At 36.8% G+C, this 6,092-nt stretch overlaps 1 long non-coding RNA gene across 1 annotated transcript; it reads left to right on the top strand.

The window, feature by feature from the left end:
• Positions 1-601: 601 nt before the first annotated feature.
• On the top strand, positions 602-1,966 carry LOC131249945 (uncharacterized). The gene is made up of 2 exons (XR_009172917.1): positions 602-641; positions 1,665-1,966. It is a non-coding gene; the product is annotated as an uncharacterized LOC131249945 (long non-coding RNA).
• The last annotated feature ends 4,126 nt before the right edge of the window (positions 1,967-6,092 follow it).

Here is a 6,092-nt window from a genome sequence, read left to right as displayed (position 1 = left end):
TCAGCCTCATTTTTGAGACGGGTGATCTTAATGGATTGCCCAACTTTTGCATGGGTTAGATGTCCTACTCATGCGACATATTAGTAGGAAAAACAGGGCTGCCTGCTAAGTTGGCATCTAGCCAACTGTTGGTGATCAATTCTTTTACATACACTACAACAAAATGGGGCTTGGCCGACCGATGGGCTTACCCTTTACCCGCGACCAGTTTTAACGGCTGCGGGCAAAGGGTCCCTTTATATTTTTTAAAAAAAAAATTCCCTAGCCATTTGTGCCGTATCTCCTTTTCTCTGCCTCTCACTCTCCTCTCCCTCCCTCTCCCTCCCTCTCCCTCTCCCTCTCCCTCTCGCACGCTTTCCTCTCTCTCTCTCTCTCTCTCTCTCTCTCTCTCTCTCTCTCTCCCCCCCCTCTCGTTCTCACTCTCGCGTGCTCTCCCTCTCCATCTCCCTCCCTCTCTCTGCCTCTCCGGCCCTCTCCCTCTTGCACTCTCTCCCTTTCCCTCTCCCTCTGCCTCTCCCTCTCCGCTTGCCCAATATCGTTCCTTCATCTCCATGGCGGAGATCGGAGGAGTTGGTAAAAATAATAAAAAAAAAACCCTAGCTCTTCTGTGAGATCTTGATCTTCGATTCCATCATAAGCAGGTGATTTTCCCATCTCTGCCTTAATTTTTCTGCTTTCTGTACTGGATCTTCTATAGATACGTTTTATTGCTGTAATTTCCAACTGAGAGCATTGAATCTCAGTTTTTTGTTATCTATTCTTAATGAGATTTGAGCTTCCATATCTCTAGATTGCGTTTTCTCCTCTCTTTTTGGGGGATTTTACTAATTCTGATAGATCGGGACAATCTAGGGTTAGGTTTTGGTGCTTGTAGTAGTTTGATTTTGTGGTAGATCTGTTCATATATTTCATGTTTGGATTATGCTTATCAATTTTGTCTTTTTTTGTGGTAAATCTGTTCGTAAGATAACCATTTCAAATGATATCAGAACTTTTTCTCTGTTTTTTTTTTTTTTTTGATACCCTCATAGTATTCTTTGAAGTTGTAAGTTGTAACATAATTCTTCAGGTTCATGACAGTTTAGATAATTCATCATATGCTCCTATACATGTGCAAGCATGCAATCATGGTGTGTGCACGTTTGGCATGCACATAGATGCATGCATGTGTATTTCAAAGAGTGATGTTGAAAGATGTTTTACACCCCCTACACAGTTAAGTTCTTATATAGCTACCTTTCAGGTTTGTTATAGTTTTCTTCAAGTTTTAGTTTATATTTGAGGACCATCGACACAAGTTCAGACATTGTAATCAGCCTCATTTTGCTATTAAAAAAAAATAACAAGAAAAAAAAGTATAGGAGAAAAAAAAAACAGAGAGAAAAGAAAGAAAGTAATTAGCCTTATCATAGGCAAGAATTTGATCTTGGGCACTAGACCAAGAATGCATTTAATTCATGTTAAATCATATAATTTTTATAATTTTCTGAGTATATTGTTGTGGTTCTTTTAGTTGCATCAGTGGCATCATCTTTGGGCGTGGCTACAAGCAAGCACCCCAACTTATGCATGCATTCTACAGTAAAAAGATTCCAGATAGGCATTTCCAATAATGAACCATTTCAAATTTACTGATTGTTTTTCTTTTCTCTTTTGTACTGTAGAGAATTCGTCATACAAGAAAGCCACTATAAGTGACCTCTTGGAGGGGCTGAATAAAACAGTCGCAGTCATGGGGAAAGTGCTCCTCTTTATTAGGCACGACAATATAGCTCCTCTGTGAGTCTTCTTCCTTCAATTTTATCATGGCTTATTTGATTTTTTATCCATTATACTACCATCTACCCCATCTCTAACATATTCAAATGACCTTTTAATGGGTCTTTGTACGTGTGTGTCGTAAAGTTTTGGAGCATTTATACTATGAAAATACCAGAATACGGCCTCTTGATTTTCTTTTTCTTTTTTCTTTTTTCTTTTAAGAAAAGAATGGTGAAAGTTAAAGAGTAACTATGGAATGAAAGTACCATTTGAAAAGGCCTAGCTATATGTCCTAGAGGGGGGGTGAATAGGACAATGCCAAATAAAACTTATAACAGCGGAATTAAAAAGAATATGATAGCCAAAATAAATCACAATGCAAGAAAGTAAAATAACCTCAAAATTCAGATCTTGAGAGGTTGATACAAATGTTGTTCTAAGGACAACCTTACACCAAAAACCAGAGTTTATGGTAGGACAACCTTATTTCTAGAAAGATCTTTGTATCAAATCTCAAACCGAAGAGGAATACAGAAATAAATACAAACTGAATTAAAATAAATTGTAATCACAAATGTATTGTTCTAGGGACAGCTATACACCATAAAAATGGCAGGGCAACCATGCTGGAACAACTTTTAAAGGAAATTGAATATCAAGCTGATAAAGGAATAGCAGAAAATAAATTCTAAACTATTACAAAATTCTCACAATGCTTGAATTAAATGATTACAACATTCACCACCATACATACATCCCACAAAAGAATAATTAAATATCAGAAGTATAAATCATTCAACCACAACACAAGGGATTATAGTGGTTCGCCTGTGTGTTCACCAACTATTAAACAACAGCCACATAGAATGCTACTCCACTCCTAATATCCTCACACAGGGGATATTAGCGTTCACTAACAAAATAGGTTTTCCCAGGTTCACCCAAAACCTTTACAATTGTGTCTTTTTCTGTGGGCTTACACAATTAAAAAAACCCCACTTCTGAGTTTTCCTGGCTCTCCACAGATAACCAATACAACAAGATTTTTTTGGCAAATCTTGAAAAAAACTAAAACAAAAGGGAATTTACAATTAAATGTAAAATACCTGATTATCTCCTTCGTTGTAGCAGCTCGGTAGAACCAAATCAGAGTAGATAATTGAATGTCCAAGTTCAATGTCCAGTATTCAATTACAATGGTTCTAATTCTAATAGATTTTAAATTAAACCAAATAGGGCTTGCCTTAATTGATTTTGATTCCAAAGAAAGGGAATAACAATTCCTCTTATCAAATTAGATTAGAATAGCAGAAACAAAATCAATTAAATAAAGCTAAGGAAAGAGAATATTAAATAAGCACACTTAGCTTAGATAGAGCACAAAATTATCTCTCAGAAGTTCGATGAAGATTGGCTTGAATGGATTAATTAATTCGATAATTTCTTCTGAGATTCGTGCACTATTTATAGGTGAGCAAATCGCGTCTTCGACTGGTCTAGGGAGCTCTTCGACTAGTCGAAGCAATAACAGATATTTGAACTTATGAAGGAATCCCCGGTAGTTAGAAAGAGGAGCATTAGCCATAATCGACAAGGCCAGAGTCGAAGATCTCCTTCGACTGGTCGAAGAACCTGAAAAATATCGCTGGATTTTGAGTCGAAGATTTTCGACTGGTCGAAGATACAGTCGACACTGTTCTTTCGACTAGTCGAACAGATTCCTGGACTAGTCGAAGCCTAACAGATTTTATCCGAAATTTGTAACAAACTCACGACTGATCGAGGAATTTCTTAGACTGGTCAAAGCAACTCTAGGACTAGTCGAAGAAGGCCTAGGACTAGTCGAAGAACAGACCATACTCATGTAAAATAAACATTCGATTTATGTACCCAAAATGACCTACTTCTAAGGTCAACCTAAGGTCAGTCAAACCTCAACCATGAAGTAAGGACATTGAAACATTAGGAACTAGTGACCTTGAAGTATGAGCCTTGAAGTCTTGATGTAGTTGAAATCTTGATGTAGCTCAATCTTGAAAGTGTCTTGAGTTCTTTACAAACTGCCTTATACTCTTCTTGAAGTCTAGCAGCTTGAGTCTTGTCTTGTGAGCAGTTCTTGCATTCAAGATTGATCCTTGTACTTGTGAGCTTTGCTTGTTATGAGCTTTAGCTTGTTTATGAATGTTGAGCTTTGCTTGTTATGAGCTTTAGCTTGTTTATGAATGTTGATCCTTGAGAGAGCTTCACTTATGCAAGTTATATATAACAGTGATTTTGGTACCACAAATTTGACAACAGACAGGGATATAAACTATAGCACTTACACCATTTCACATTATGTTCCCTAAATTCGGCATGTTTAGGGCCTCTGTTTGGACACGCTTACGCAGAAGGGGGTTTCAGGCCTGCTTTTTTGGTCTACTTCAAGTCACTATTTAGGCGCCTATTTTGTCTAGTGGTATGGTGAAATAGGGGTTTTCAAAGTCCATCCGAACACATAAAAAACCTGGATTTGGCTTAAAAGTAGGTCAAATGACCCTTTTGATGTGTGTCCAAACAAGCCTTTTGGACTTTACAAGTTTTACACTACGCCAAAACTGCGAAAAAAGGACGGTCCAAAACCGTCTCAAATGACCAAAAAGGACGGTCATGGACCGTCGCAAGGGCCGTCAAATTTTAACGTGTCGTATTACTTAAAGGACGGTCGAAAACCATCATTTTTATTGATGAAAAAAAGGATGGTCATGGACCGTCCTAAAAAAGGACGGTCATGAACTGTCCTAAAAAAGGACGGTCTCGGACAGTCTCTTATAAAAGGACGTTCATGGACCATCCTTAAAAAAGACTGTCGTAAACCGTTTCTGATAAGCCTTCAAAGGACGGCCATAGACCGTCCTTTAAAAGGACGGTCATGGGCCGTCCTTAAAAAGGACTGTCATGGACCGTCTCTTATGGGCCTTCAAAGGACGACAATAGACCGTCCTTTAAAAGGACGGCCATGGACCGTCCTTAAAAAGGACTGTCATGGACCATCCTTTATAAGAGGGTCACTATACACCTGTTATACTATATTCAATCGTATTCTTCCTGATTTACACCTGTTATATAATATATTTTATCATATTCACATTCACATCCATCTAAACAACCCAAACTACGTAAATCCAACATAAACTACATTCATCCAAACATAAACTACATCCATCTAAACACAAGCAATCTTATCCACATTACATTCATCCACACATAAATACATATAGGTTTAACATCATAAATAAAAAAAGAAAAAAAATCGGTAACAATTTTCTTTGTCTTTCACTTGAAAAAAATATTAAACCAACAAAACATTATAATTCAGAATCATGAAGAATTGCATAAACTTCTTCCAAAAAAGTGGGCACTTTTTAAAAATAAAACTGATCATTAAAATAGGTTTACATTTAGGTTTTAGGTTTTAGGTTTAGGTTTAGGTTTAGGATTAGGTTTTAGGTTTTAGGTTATAAGTTTAGGTTATAGGTTATAGGTTATAAGTTATAGGTTAAGGTTTAGGTTATAGGTTTTGGTTTAGGTTTAGGTTAAGGTTTAGGCTTAGGTTATAGGTTTAAGTTAAGGTTTAGGTTTTAGTTATAGGTTATAGTATATATAGGTTATAGCTTTAGAGAATTGAGAATAGGTTAAGGCTAAGGTTTAGGAAATCGAGTCCGAGTTCGGGATCAGGTTTAGGTTTGGGTTATCAAGTTTAGGTTTAAGTTTAGGTTAGGGAGTTGAGATTAAGATTAGGTGTAGGTTTAGGTTCAAGGATTTGAGAATACATTTCAATTTTAGGTTTAGGTTTAGGTTTTAGGCTTATGTTTAGGTTATAGGTTTAGGTTATAAGTGTAAGTAATGGGTTTAGGTTTATGTTAGGTTATAGGTTAAGGTTTAGGTTTAGGAAATCGGGTTCGGGTTCGGGATCGGGTTTAGGTTTGGGTTTTCAAGTTTAGGTTTAGGTTTAGGTTAGAGAGTTGAGATTAGGATTAGGTGTAGGTTTAGGTTTAGGGATTTGAGAATACATTTCGATTTTAGGTTTAGGTTTAGGTTTTAGGCTTATGTTTAGGTTATAGGTTTAGGTTATAGGTTTAGGTTTAGGTTAGGTTATAGGTTAAGGTTTAGGAAATCGGGTTCGGGTTCGGGATCGGGTTTAGGTTTGGATTTTCAAGTTTAGGTTTAGGTTTAGGTTAGGGAGTTGAGATTAGGATTAGGTGTAGGTTTAGGTTTAGGGATTTGAGAATACATTTAGGTTTTAGGTTTAGGTTTAGGTTATATGTTATAGGTTTAGGTTTAGGTTTAGG

The sequence above is a fragment of the Magnolia sinica genome, chromosome 6, assembly GCF_029962835.1.
Source record: "Magnolia sinica isolate HGM2019 chromosome 6, MsV1, whole genome shotgun sequence".
Lineage (NCBI taxonomy): Eukaryota > Viridiplantae > Streptophyta > Magnoliopsida > Magnoliales > Magnoliaceae > Magnolia > Magnolia sinica.
The sequence above is the reverse complement of the archived record's forward strand: the minus strand, read 5'-3'. Positions and strand labels throughout refer to the sequence as shown.